Below are 15,112 nucleotides of genomic sequence, written 5' to 3'. Positions count from 1 at the left end.
AGCAGAAAACTGCAACTCTCCCATCAGGCAGCCGTCTGTCCATCCGTTTGACTCTGGAAAGGGATGAGAATTACAGCCTAGATTTGTAAGAGGGTCCCTCATCTTTTTCCAGAGTAGGCTACTGATTTGAGGAAACTTCCTCTCTGGAATCCTGGCTGAACTGAGCTCCATCAGGCTGGATGGAGCTAGAACAGTGTGAGGGCTAATGTGGACATCAGGGCCTCAGAGGCAGGTTTCAGGTCCAGTTCCAGGCCTTAAGACAAGCTGCCAAGGACACCTTTGCTACTGGGAAGGCACTCTGGGGTTCTGTTATGGGAAGAGAGCTCGCTATACTAGTAACACCCTGTGGGAATGTATTGAGTACCCGATGCTCATGGGAGTCCACTCAGTCCCTAGCACATGGCCCCTCCTGCAGCACAGAAGGGATGGCCTGTGGCTGTGTGAGAAGTAAAAACCTTCTGGGAAGCTTAGTTAGCTGAGAGATGTTTAGTGACAGTCAAAGTTTAGTGATTCAATGTTCGGGTTTCAATGACATTTATCCATTCTCTTATTCTGGGACATTTAGGTTGCTGTCTGTAAATAAACGGTGGGAAGCAAGGGGAGAAGTCGTGAGTTCTTGTCGCCGCCTGGCCACCTTGCACAGACGATTCTTTTTTTTTTTTTTTTTTTTCCGGAGCTGAGGCCCGAACCCAGGGCCTTGTGCTTGCTAGGCAAGCGCTCTACCGCTGAGCTAACTCCCCAACCCCACGATTCTTGACATATGGGAGGTCAAGCCGCTTGCCTTTCCAGCCTGACCTTCTCACACGGAGTTGTTCTTGATGTAGCACATTGGCAAACACAGACAGCATTGAAGGGAGACCAGCAAAGCTCCCTCGGTTGTTGGATCCCTCTCGCCAAACACAAAGGCTCATGAAGCCGCACAAGGATCAGGATCATCAGAGACGCTTGTCATGTTCTTTCCTGTGGCGGTCAACCCTGCGAAGGAAAAAGTGGGATGGAGAGCGAGGCGCCCCAGGCTTCTTCCTCGGAGAGTCCTGGTCTGCCATACACAGTAGATCTAAGATGGCTGCCGGGACGCGGGTGAGACACATAAAGGAACCGAGGCCAGGGTGGTGACTGCTTCCTCCATCCTCACGGAAGTTCTAACACGTTACTCCCCCACCGCCAACCTCCGCCACCTCCTTCTGAGGAACCTCATTTGTCAGGGCTTTCATTGGGGCATGGTGATGGTGTGGTGAGATATGATTGGCTGAGAACTTAGGGGCTTGGGACTGTGCTTGTGCGTCGTACTTGGTTCCCTCCTCCCATCATGGGTCCCAGGGATGGAGCTCGGGTTGCCAGCCTTGGAAGCAGGCATCTTTACCCACGGAACCTTGTAACTGGCCCAGAAATCACTCTTAAAAAAAAAAAAAAATTCAGCTGGTTTTTTCATTAACGGACTGGCCAGTGGTCTGTTGTCTTGTATTCTTGTCTATGAGTAGTCTTAGTTGATATGATCTATGGTTTCCCGTGTTCCTGGAAACTGGAACTAGAAGCTAGAAAAGATTGCGGTTAAACAGAAACAAGAGCACTTCAGAGGGGCCGCGATGGCTACACACTTCATCACCTTCCTAGGTGGGATCATCTTAGGTATCTGACGTTTGAATCCTAAGATGGTGGTGGCGAAAGCTTGGAAAAACAGTTGGGACAGGGCAAATCTGTGGTTCCCCAGCAAAGCTCTACCTAATGGCTCCATCCATAGTCCTTGCTCGACCTGTTTGGTAGTTTCATGACTTGCTCAGCCAGAGGTTAAGTCTCAACTGTCCCCCTACCCAGAGACAAGATAAAGGACCCATTCCTTATTTGCAGTGGTAGACTTGGAGTGTATTGAGTTGTGAAGTTACCAAAGCAGGATATCCCCCACACGGACCTGCTCAAACAACAGAAATTCATTTTTTTCCCCCTCATGACCCTGGAAGATCTGAGTCCAAGGTCCAGGGCTGGCAGGGCTGGTGTTTTAGGAAAATTCTTCATGGCTGCGGTAGCTGGCATCTCATGGTGTCATGGTGTCCTTACATGGCCTCTCTCCGTGATCACACTCTTGATAATTGCTTCCTCCTCTGGGAAGTTCTCATGACCTGTAGCATTGCAAGGTCACCCCCTTTATGATTTCATTTCCTCATCATTGTGTCTTCCAAGACCCTTCCCACCACAGCCATATAGAGGTTAAGGTCCCAACCTGTGAAACTGGCGAATTCTGGGACACAATTGTCTCCATTGCACAAATGTTTGTGTGTACTTGTGTGTACATCTCTTTATTTATTTAATTTTATTTATACAAGTACACTGTAGCTGTCTTTAGACACACCAGAAAAGGGCATCAGATCCCATTACAGATGGTTGTGAGCCATCATGTGGTTGCTGGGACTTGAACTCAGGACCTCTGGAAGAGTAGTCAGTGCTCTTAACCACTGAGCCACCTCTCCAGCCCAAACATCTCTTTAATAAGAGCAAATGAGACCCTCACTCCCTCTCCATGTGTCTCCTACCAACCTGTGGAGCTCATTTCTAATTGATTCAATGCTTAATTGTGTGTTCAAATAGTCCCACATTTGGTCAATCTTTTGAGATGTTTTATGTCTCCATAGTGTCTTTGCTAGCTCCCTGGCTTTTTGGCACCCGCTACCCACACTGCCCCCTGTGCCTCCCCCACCCCAGAGCCAAAGGAATGACATCTCTTCAGGGCTGGGCTACAATCTGGAGACATACAGACTCCTGTGCTCAGCAGGTCAGTAGAACCAGGGCTTCCTATAATCACAGCTGATGTTAGCATTCCCACTTTTGATTTAAGGAGGAGCCCGTTCTCTTTCGCCTTGGCTTTGTGTTTATAGCTTGTCTCTTACCCTTTAACTCTTGTTTGTGTTTAGGTTTGCTTGTTTTCTTCTGTGTGTATTGTGATGGTTTCTATGCTTGGCCCAGGGAATGGCACTATTAGGAGGTGTGGCTTTGTTGAAGTAAGTGTGTCACTGTGGGTGTAGACTTTAAGACCCTCCTCCTAGCTGCCTGGAAGCCAGTATTCTGCTAACAGCCTTCGGATGAAGATGTAGAACTCTCAGCTCCTCCTGCACCATGCCTGCCTGGATGCTGCTATGTTCCTGCCTTGATGATAATGGACTGAACCTCTGAACCTGTGAGCCAGCCCCAGTCAAATGTTGTCCTTATAAAGAGTTGCCTTGGTCATGGTGTCTGCTCACAGCAATGGGAACCCTAAATAAGAAAATGCCCATTTCATTTACGTACTGATTTATTATACAACACACAAAAGAGTCTTGCTATTTACATAGTCTAATATTATTAATGCCAATAAAACTATTGGATTAAGCACTATTGTTTTGGATTTTAAAAGCATCTTTAAAATATCTGACTATGCTCATATAGTAAACATAATACGCCCCAAAGCGTTTCCGTTATTATTCATCTTTGCTTTTTCATATTTAAACATTCTGTTCCACCTGAGCACACACACATGTGTGTGTCTGTCTGTCCATCATACATATGTATGTGAATGGTGAACAGCACACCTGTAGAGATCAGAACACAACTTTCTCTCCTCCCACTCTGTGAATCTCGGGATTGTCCCCACGAGGACATGGGGATCAAACTCAGATCATCAGATTGGGTTGCAAGCCCCGGAGGAGTAATTTTGTTTGCTTGCTTTTACATTAATAACGTGACACACAGTTAGAGCCATTTGGTTCTTTTAAATAACCTGCTAAGGTTAATTTTGGAGTTTGGATTAATTTGAACATGTAAGGCATTGAGTACACAGAGTAGAGGATACATGAAGTCTTGCTCCATTTGCTTCTGGAACTCTACCCATTGCTTGTCCCTCAGTCGGTCATCATTACTTTGTTTATTTTTTTCACATAGGTTATTTCCCTTGTGTTTCTTCTGGACATGCACACATGTATACATACACATTGGTCTAACTTTTTCTTTTCAATCTAATACTATCTCCTGGCCATCATTCCACATACTTCCCTGTTTCTTTTGCATGACGGTGTAGTCACCCCGCTGTGTGGCTATGACGTGAAGAATTATTCTAGGTTCCTGTCTGCGCACCACTGCTATCTTAAAGGGTGAATGACTTCTCCTTGAGAGCCATTTTAGAAAGAAAGATTTACTTTTTTTCTTTTTTAATATTTATTTATATGTAAGTACACTGTAGCTGTCAGACACACCAGAAGAGGGCATCAGATCTTATTACAGATGGTTGAGAGCTACCATGTGGGTGCTGGGAATTGAACTCAGGACCTCTGGAAGAGCAGTCAGTGCTCTTAACCGCTGAGCCATCTCTCCAGCCCAGATTTACGTTTTTTAAATGTGTGTGCATGTGTGTGTGTGAGTGTGCGTGTGTGCGTGTGTGTGTGTGTGTGTGTGTGTGTGTGTGTCAGAATGTATGTATGTGTTCCATGTGCATGCAGGTTTCTGTGGAAGCCAGAAGAGGATATCAAATCCCTTGGAAGTAGAGTTACAGTTTGGGGACCACCATGTGGGTGCTGGGAACCAAACTCAGGTCCTCTGCAAGAGCAGTCAATGCTCTCGGCTTCTAGACCACTGCTCCATCCCTGAGGGCCATTTCTGTATCTCTACTAGAAATATGTACAAGTTCCTACTTCTTTTCTTTTTCTTTCTAGAACTGAGGACCAAACCCAGGGCCTTGCACTTGCTAGGCAAGCGCTCTACCATTGAGCTAAATCCCCAACTCCAAGTGCCTACTTTTTCGTAGCTTCAGTTTCTGTCAATGTTACAATTAAGAAGCCACACTTCAAGAGACTTCTAATGGACAATTGTCTAACTCTTATGAGACTAAGCTATTTTGTCAGTGTTAAAAGTTGTTTGACTCTTCTGTGAACTACTTGTTAGTTGACTAACAGGTTACTTATATATTGTATATTAGTTATACTAATTAGTTTACTAAGTTATAGCCTATTTTTTTTGTTTTATTTTTCAAGACTGGGTTTCTCTGTATAGCCATGGCTATTCTGGAACTTGATTTGTAGACCAGGCTGGTCTCAAACTTAAAGAAATCCCCCTACCTCTGCCTCTGCCTCTTCTTCTGTCTCTGCCTCTGCCTCTCTGCCTCTGCCTCTGCCCTCTAATGTATTTCTGGTAGCCATAGATATAATATATAATATGTAATATATAATATATGTAATATATATCAAATGCCAATCAAAATCAATAGGGAAATACAGAGCCCTCCCTCTTAAAGTTTGTCTAGCAGAAAGTTCTTGTCTATTAGAACGCTCCTAATATTTAACTTTTCTCTATAGGTCCCATTGAATCAACTGGAGCATTTTGGCAACAACTTACCATCTTAATGTTTTTAGAATCTTGGCCAATCCCCTGGTTTCATTGGAACATGGTGTTAATGAAAGAAAGATTGCAGTTTGCACAGCCACATGTGCTATTGGCTACATGGGGAAGGCTGTTCCACGGCAAGTAGTGGGGCCCCCCCAGCTGTCTCACATGCAGACAGAGGTCTCAAAAGAATACTTTGTGGGGAGGGATGGGCTGTGGCGTCATCTCCAAATGTTGTCTACCCAGGGGGTGGGTGTCCCAGGTTGTGGCTCTTTAGGGGCCCAATGCTAAGTTTTGCATGGGAATTTCTCTATGAGGTCAGCAGCCATCAGCCAGACACATGTGCCAAGCAGGAAACGGAGCAGACCTTTGCTTTGTGCTCATCTCAAGCCAGATGCCTCAAATGGAGGGAGGTGAGCCTCCCCATGTGATCCCAGCCACAACTCTAACAGGGTGCAAAGTCCCTGTTAGTTATCTACTGTTGCATGAAAATTGTTCTCTAAAGGAGGGCTTAAGGGAGTAGACTGTTATCTCTCGAATTTCAGGAATTCAGCACTTGCTTGACTGGTGGATATTTCATGAAAGTGGTGAGGGTGTGAGAGATATCAGCCAAGACGTTGTCCGATGACATGAGTGAGAACAGAGACCTACTTCCAAGAGAGTTTCTGTTTGACTTAACGTGTTCCTCTGTAATTTCCCTTGTTGGGTTTTAATCCACAATATGATGAGGATTGAATCAAAATGTCATCTTTGGAAGTGCTTAGTCATGGGGGTGGAAGTCCTTCACCTCTCTTACTATGCAAAAATATAAAGTCATCCACCTCTGACCCAGGAAGGGAGTCCCAACCAGACATTGACGTTTCTAGCACCTTGACAGTGGTCTTCCTAGTCTTCAGACATGGAGGAAAGCCAGTAGTCTGGGTGTGTTTGTCATAGAAGCCTGAAGGGACTCACATGGCTGACAAGTTGGTGTTGGCTGGTAGCAAGGCTCTCCGCTCTATTCCAGTCATTGCAGTATCTTCATAGGGTGTCTGATTTCCTGAGTGAGACTTGAGAGAGATTGAGTGAGTGTGTGTGTGTGTGTGTGTGTGTGTGTGTGTGTGTGGTGCTGCATTGCTTTTTAAGGTCTAGTCTTAGCATCACTCACCTTCCCTTGTTTCTATGGTCTATTAGAAGCAGGTAAAATCCGGCTCATAATCAGGAGGAGTTAGCCTTATCTTTAGAAGGCCAATGTCACAAGGAATTTATTCACAAACACTTTTTTAAATCAGCACAGACTCTGCAGCTATGGTGCTTTCCCTCTTGAAAGCAAAGGGTACCCCAGCCTACCCCTCCCCCGCGCCCACCCCCACCCAACTGCTGAGGCATGTCTACCTCTCCGGTAAACCTCAACACAGAAATTAAGAGGCATACTACACATCATCTTGGAGATATAACCCAGAATTTAATGAATTGTGGATTAATTTAATCCAGAATTGGGGTGATTCCATGAGGTGCCTGAGTCCTGAAATAGTCACTCTGTAAGGCAAAAGTGGGCGAGGACATTGTCACGCAGAAGGAGCAGGTGAACTACGGTTGGCAGGTCATTTGCTTGTCTATGCAAATAGTTTTGATTAAAAGAGTCCTGCGCACAGGTGTGCTGTCGTCTGCGTCAGCACTGAGCATTTGAGCTGTAAGGACTTAGGTGTGTCTGTAATGACTTCTCCTCTCAAGTGTATGGTGACAGAGTCAATGAAGCTGGATGTCCTGGAGAGGCATACTCATCTCTAAAGGAACAGAAAAGGGATTTAAATTTATTAGAGTAGTTTACAGAACGTGGTCTGGGTAGTCCGATAGTGGCCGGCTCACACTGAAAAGGATAGGACTCTGACTGACAGTTGTGGTCCATGAGGCTGGGTGTCACGGCAGCCCCAGTCCAGCACTAGAGTTCTAGAAGATTCCTGGAGAGTGGCTGGCTTCAGTCTACATCAGAATCCTGGAAAAGTTGATTCTAATACTAGTGAAGGAATATTTTGGCAACACAGTAGATGAACTTGCCGTGAGCATGTGGGCAAGTAGGCAAAACAGTTTCCTTTTTCCTCATCCTTTTATCTGTGCTGCCACCAGAGAGTACTGCCCTCATTTAGGGGGAATCTTTCTGCTTCAAATAATCTGATCCAGAAAATCCCTCACAGGAGTGTTCGGAGCTTCAGTTTTGATTCCAGATGCAGTCAGTTGACAACCAAGGTTAGCTCTCACCCTGGGTATTATCTACTTTCTAAAAAAAAGCTTGATGCTAGGCTTGGTGGTGTGTAAGGAGTGGTTCGGATGCTCTGGTCAGGAATCGGCATGTCAACACTGAAGGTCCTGTTCCCCACTTGGTTCTTGATCGATCAATAAAAATGCTAGAGGCCAATGACTGGATGGAAGAGTTGGAACTTCCAGGTTCCCACAGGCAGGCTAGCAGATGCAGCGGGAGGAAAGCATCCCCCATGCTTTGGAGGGAGAGAGCCACTGAGCATGTGAGATCTAGGGTGGAGTGGCCATTGGCTGCTTCCCTGACTGGACCTGGGGTAGCAGGTGGGAAATTAGAAACATAACTAAGCTGAGGGCAGATTTAGGGTGCTGAGTAGGAGAAGGTAACTGGGCAGCTGAGCTGATGGCAGATTTAGAGTTGAGCTGGGAGTGAAGAGAAGGGCACACTAGCTGAGAGAGACTTAGAAGAGTCCGGTCATTGAGCTAAAAGCATATTAAAATTAAGCTAGTCTCTCTCTCTCTCTCTCTCTCTCTCTCTCTCTCTCTCTCTCTCTCTCTCTCTCTGTGTGTGTGTGTGTGTGTGTTTATGTGTTTCACCCATGGATCCAAGGGAACTTGGATAGGGCTGGTAGTGTGGTCCGCTTGGAGCTTGAGGAGCGGTATTAGAGACTACATACAACAGTGGTGCATACTTTTAATCCCAGCACTTGGGAGGCGGAGGCAGATAGATCTCTATGAGTTTAAGGTCAGCCTGGTCTACATAATGAGTTCTAGGACAGCCAAGGCTATAGAGAGAAAGACCCAGTTTCAAAGAAGAAGAAGAAGAAGAAGAAGAAGAAGAAGAAGAAGAAGAAGAAGAAGAAGAAGAAGAAGAAGAAGAAGAAGAAGAAGAAGAAGAAGAAGATAGGGGGTGGTGGAAAAAGGCTTGTGTTGTGGGAAACAAGTGGGAAAAAGAACTTTCCTTCTCTGTATAATGAGTAGTACTAGATGTACATATCTAGAAACCTAATAGAATATTAATGCATTAAATAACTATTTTCAGCAGCACAGGGCCAAAGGTTACAATTAAGGTGAGCCTTTCAGTCATCCGCACTCTGTTAGAGCCACATGCCTATTCCATCACAAGGAAGAGACACAACAGTCAGTGGTCTCACTGGACTGAAAACACAGATGTTGGGGTTTAGGGAGGAAGGGAGGGAGTAGGGAGGGAAGGAGGGAGATGTCTTAGGGTTCCATTGCTGTGAAGAGACACCATGACTAGGGCAACTCTTATAAAGGACGACATTTAATGATTTATTTTTATTTTATGTGCATTGGTGTTTGCACACACATCTGCATGATACAATATGCCCGTGTGTCAGAGCCCATGGAACTAAAACTATAGACAGTTTTAAGTCACCATGTGGGTGCTGGGAATTGAACCCGGGTCCTCTGGAAGAACAGCCAGTGTTCTTAACCTCTGAACCATCTCTCCAACCCTAAAGGGAAACATCTCATTGGATCTGGCTTATAGTTTTAGAGGTTTAGTCTACAGAAAGCTTGACAGCATGCAGGCAGCATGATCCTGGAGAAAGAGCTGATAGATCTACATCTTCATTCTCAGGCAGCAGAAGGAGACTGTCGTGTGAGATTAGGAGACCTCAAAGCCCACTCCCACAGTGACACACTTCTTTTAACAAGGCCACACCTACTCCAACAAGACCATATGTCCTAATAGTGCCATTTCCTATTGGTCAAATATTCACCTGCATCAGTCCTTGGCGGTTTCCTATCTAAACCATCTCTGGGGAGCCAACTCTGGCAGATCATCTTTATTGGTTCTCTCTTGAGGTAAGCAGAGGGGGAAGAGCAGGCAGCAGTGAGACTTGGTCTTGTGAGATATTTAGGGTTTCCTTTTCTATATAGGGGTTATCTGTCTTAAGTCTAAGTTACTTTGCAGTGTTAGCTGACCTGCCTGACTTCCTCTAAGGCCAGAAACTTCAGTCTCTGGTGTTTAGTACCTTAAAGTAAAACAGCTGGGGATTAAGTAAAGGGATTTATTGCTGGTGCTCCTTTCTGTGGTGAATCAGTCAGAAGCCTCTCTGGCTAAGCTGGTTAACTCTTTGTGAACCAGAGAGGAAGGGAAGAAAAGAATTAAGATGCTTTATACAGTCAAATATGCACAGACACATACATGCAAACATTCATACATCCACACTCTGGCTGGGCCGGACCCTCTGTAACAATCAACACCACAAGTTATTCATGCATGCTTACATACATATACCCTACACATAAACATATAGACAAAAAAACATACACATTTGGATGGATGGATGGATGGATGGATGGATGGATGGATGGGTGGGTATGTGGATGGATGGATGGATGATGGGTGGATGGATGGATGGGTGGGTGGGTGGGTGGGTGGATGGATGGATGGGTGGGTGGGTGGATGGATGGGTGGATGGATGGGGCAAAACTCCCTAAGCCAAACCATCCAACCAACAGCTTCATTTCTTTTCTCTGGTCTTTTATACTTTCTTAAACAAAAAGTTCTTTAGAAAATTACCTACAATAGCATGTAGATAAAATGTTACACAGAATGGAGTGACAGAAGGATGTTAATATTAAGTTCAAAGCAGTGTTTCATTATAATATGCTCATTGTAAGTTCCGCCACAGTTTTTACAGGGTCTTGCCTTATTTTAGTGCACACACGGGTGCACTTTATCCTTGCACCTGAATGTTTTTTTTCTTGAGCGCAAATTTGTCCCAAGTCTATTTGTCTTTTTAGTGTAATTATGAAAGGTCCCTGTATTCCTTATTATGCAGCCTTTACTTACTATTCTGGGGAGTGGGCAAATTCTAACTTTATTACATCTTTCTAGCTACTAAGACCATCTCAAACTTTCTTCCTAAAATTATTTGAATTGAGTCAGGAATCCTATAGAATTATTATCTATCTGTCTATATGGCATCACTACCAAACAGTACATACCAAACAGTACATTTTCATAGATCTGCAGATATCTGCTCAAAAGGGAGAGTCAATAGCTAGCGATTGTTATATATTTAGTAATACCAGGAAAAGCGTATCGATAGTAGGAATCTTTCCTCAGATGTAATGTAGTCAGCTTTGCCTAGAGAAGCAATTCCATCATAGGCTTTAGTCCATGGTTGACCCAGCTCAGGAAAATCACCTGCCAGCTCTTAGCTTCTCCTAGGTGGCTCTGGCAGGGAGGCTAAAGTGGAATCTACATAGCAAAAGAACTCAGAACTGCAGGGTTCCCATGAAATCTCCAGTTAAACCAAGCTCTGTAGGACAAGACACCACAAGACCTGTCGATGAAGCCACAACTGTCAGGGAAGAAACTTTCCAGGAGCCAGGAAACTGAATGGCCACGGAGCTCACGAGGGGTAGAGAAAGTCTGGGCACTGAGCTCACAAAGGGTAGAGAAAGTCTGGATTTTGTTTTTACTGATTAATTTTGTTCTTTGATAATTTCATGCACATCTATAATATATGCTGATTGTTACTGTTTACACTGTGGTGGTTTGAATGAGATGTTCCCCATAGTCTCAGGCATTTGAATACGAATATTGAATATTCCCAGTTGGTGGCACTGTTTGGTCAGTTTAGGAGGTGTGGCCTTCTGAAAGGAAGCACGTGGTGGGGGTGGGCTTTGAGGTTTCAAGTTCTCTGCCTTTCCTAGCTAGTTCTCTTATTTCCTGCTTGCAGTTAAAGAGGTGAGCTCTTGGCTGTAGCAGCTGTCATGATTTCCTGCCAAGGCACACTCTCATCCATCGGGAACCGTAAGTCCAAATCCATTCTTTCTTCTGTAAGTCTTAGCCATGATGTTTTATTCCAGAAGCAGACAATTTCCTCATACAGTCATCCTTTCTTATCTTCCTTCCTATCCTTGTTACCTCACCACCACTACACCACCAGATTCCTACCAATCCCTTCCCTACATTCAGAACTTGGGTTTGTTTTGTGGCCCATTTAATTTAATTGGGGCCATCTTTGTGTTGTAGAAATTTGTTAATCCTGACCCAGGTTTTCTACCCTGCCTTAGATCATTTAGTTCTCGAACAAAAGATATATTCAACCATATATATATATATATATATATATATATATATATATGGTATATAGGTATATAGGATTTTAAAGGTATATATATATATATACCTTTGTATATTATCTTGTGCCTTAAGCAGCACAAGAGCTGGGCAGACATCTACCCTCTCTGCTATTAGAATCTACTTTCCTATCGATAACCCCAAATTATTACTTACTACTTTCTATGTTTCATCTTGGCTGCTCTTAACTCCTTTTGGCCAGCCCTCAGGGCTACATTTTTATGGCTCACCTAACCCATGGCGGCTTTTCCTTCCTCCACCTGCACTTTCTTCTTCTCGTGGTTCTCCTCCAACCCCTGCCCCCTCCAACCTAAACCCCGCCTATGTCTCTCCTGCCCAGCTATTGGCATCTTCATTTACCAATCAGAAATACCTTGGCCAAGGTGAATGTTAAGACTCTCTGGGACAACTGGGTCTTGGGGGCCTGCACTTGACCATTATAATAGATAGCAGAAGACCAAACCTCAGTATCTGTTGTGAGCGTTGGATTGGAACTCTCCACTGGAGTCTGGTAGAGTTACCAGTGGGCACACATCTGAAGGCACTGACTCCCCCTTCCCTAGAATCTGTCAGAGGGAATATAGTTCAAAGTGAGAGACTGGACCTGCCACTAAGCCTTCCTCCATGCCTGACTGTCAGTGGGCCCATTGATGTTCTTGTGTAGACTCAAAAGCAGAGAGACTCCTGTGTTTTAAGCACCAGAGTCAATAGACTTCACTGAACACCAACAGCTTTGAGTAGAGTGACAAAAAAGACCATGTTTCAGGTCAGGATTAAACCAGCTTGGAATCAAGACCATTCTAGAGCTGCTTTGCCGAGGGCTAAGAAGAACCACATGTCCATAGTCTGCCTGTCAGAACAACACAAGACCCTCTTCAAAGGGAACAATAGAAGCCTTCAATGTTTGAGTCTAAGAGCATGTTGAATTTTGTTCTTCCAAACCTTTAACCTCACATTCTTTAGTGAGAGGCTGAATGTTTTCGCTCCAGGTCAAGGCAGGGAAAGAGGTCTTCTTCTGCCGTCCAGTTCAATGTTGGGTTATGGTCTCAAGAGCCAGTAAAAAGAAAGCAAAAATGTTCACTCTGGAAAGCTGTAGGGTGTGATTTCAAACACGTAACAATCTCAGGAATTCTACTAAATTCCTACTAAAACCAGGAAGACCGTTTTCTCCTGTTATTCACTGTTATCCAGCTGAGTAGCGTTGTTGTGGAAGGCTGTGGAAACTTTAGGGCGTAGAGTCTTGCCTAACGGAGTGAGACTGCAGATAGAACGGGCTTTGAGGGTTACATCTTGGCTCTGACTCTCACCTAAGTCACTATGTGCTTCTGGCTTGGCTCTCCAAGATGTGAGCAGAGCATGCTGTAAACCTTCATCAACAGAGCTCTGGGCTACTCCCTACTGCCTTCCCTTCCCTCCGCTTCCCTTGCAGCCTGTACCTCAACAAACCGTGAGCCTCCTCAAGCCATTCCCTTCTTACATTGCTTCTTGACATGCATTTGGTCACCGCAAGAACCAAAGTAACAATACATGCTCCTCAAAGACTCATGTGCTGGAGGCTTGGCCCCCAAGGTAATAGAGGGTGAATGGGAGGTGATTAGGTTATTGGGCCATAACCATTGCAACAGATTAGTGACTATTTGCTGGAGTAGCTGAAAGAGCCCTTGGAACTCAGTCACTTTCAGAGCAGGCTGAGTTTGGTGTTCTTGCTTTCATCATGTGACCTCCACCTCTCCCCCTCCATTTCATGTGCTCCCACCATATGATGCCATCTACTATAAGTCCCTAACCAAAAACCGGTGCCAGTACCTCCAGCATTGTCGGATAAGCAAACCTTTGCTTTAAGAAGTATTTAGCATCAGGTGCTTCATTATAGTAACAACAACAACCAAAAAAAGGTGAGAGAGTGAACACAAAGGAGATACAGATTATAAAACTGACACACATAAATCAAGTATTTCTTGTCTGGGTGTTGGTATATAGGATTGCAATGTGAAATACATAAGAATGTTGTTTTCAATACTCAAGATCAACATGTTAAGCATACATATTCATTTTATCAGTGTAAAAGAGATTTTATTTTTATTTTTAATTATGCATATATGTGTGTCTCTGTGTGGGTGTGTGCGTGTGAGTGCAGGTACCCACAGAGGCCAGAATCAGTTTATGCCCCTGGAGTTGCAAACAGTTGTGAGCCACCTGACATGGGTGCTGTGAACCAAATTTGGATCCTCTGCAAGAGCAGTGCACGCTTTTAACTACTGAGCCAGCTCTCCAGCTCTCCCTTTTAAAAATTGTTAACTAACATATAAAATGATAGATTTTACTGTTATGTTTCCATACATACACACATATATATATATATCCTTATAGGTAAATATATAATATATGATATATGACATATGATATTATTATATGAATTATAGTAATATCATATATCATATATAGTGTGTGTGTATGTGTGTGTGTGTGTGTGTGTGTGTGTGTGTGTGTTAACACAGGCTGTATCTTGCTACTGAGATGGGGGTGATGTTGTCCTTAGAGAGCTCCCCTGCCCTTGACTTTCAGTGCTGAGATTAAAGGCACACACACACATCATGCTTTGTCTTTATCCACACATCTACCCTACTCTCCTTTCGCTTGTCCCCTTTCCTAAATAGACCCTCCTTGTGTGTGTGTGTGTGTGTGTGTGTTTACTCTTTAACCCATATAATACACTTATGTAATCCAGAAATCTTCCAAATTTTTACTTAAGAATAATAGAAAGGGGCTGGAGAGATGGCTCAGCGGTTAAGAGCACTGACTGCTCTTCCAGAGATCCTGAGTTCAAATCCCAGCAACCACCTGGTGGCTCACAACCATCTGTAATGGGATCTGATACCCTCTTCTGGTGTGTCTGAAGACAGCTACAGTGTACTTCTACATAACTACATAATAAATAAATATTTAAAAAAAAGAATAATAGAAAGATAGCTTTACAGAAAGGATTATATAGTAAAGACTTCTCCTAGCAGATGTAGTCCCTTGCGGTTTAAAGTAGAAAACGATCCAAACATCAATCATGGTGACAGGTCTCTCTATACGATGGAACACTGAACCACTTGCACGCAGTAACAATGATGAATCACCAGAATATGACGAGAGATGAAAGGAAGGCCTAAAAGGGGACCCTGTGGCCAGGGTTACAGCCCGGTTGGTACAATGCTTACCCATATAGTAAGCCTTGGCTATCCATCTTCTGGAGGTGGAGACAGGAGAACCAGAAGTTCACGGTCATCTTAGACTACTAGCAAATTGTAGACCAGGGTTACAATAGATCTCCCTCCCTTTTTAAGTATAACCTATACTCCTGTACTAATGAAGCTTCTGAGCTGGCAAAGCTATCTAAAGTCATCAAAGTCAGTAAGTGTTTGC

General features: G+C 44.1%; 1 long non-coding RNA gene across 1 annotated transcript; it reads left to right on the top strand.

The window, feature by feature from the left end:
• The first annotated feature begins 1,407 nt into the window (after positions 1-1,407).
• Positions 1,408-5,443, top strand: LOC134485825 (uncharacterized). Its single transcript, XR_010064048.1, has 2 exons — positions 1,408-3,169; positions 5,316-5,443. It is a non-coding gene; the product is annotated as an uncharacterized LOC134485825 (long non-coding RNA).
• The last annotated feature ends 9,669 nt before the right edge of the window (positions 5,444-15,112 follow it).

The sequence above is a fragment of the Rattus norvegicus genome, chromosome 2, assembly GCF_036323735.1.
Source record: "Rattus norvegicus strain BN/NHsdMcwi chromosome 2, GRCr8, whole genome shotgun sequence".
Taxonomy (NCBI): Eukaryota; Metazoa; Chordata; class Mammalia; order Rodentia; family Muridae; genus Rattus; species Rattus norvegicus.
Note: the sequence above shows the minus strand (reverse complement) of the source record. Positions and strands in the feature narration are given on the sequence as shown.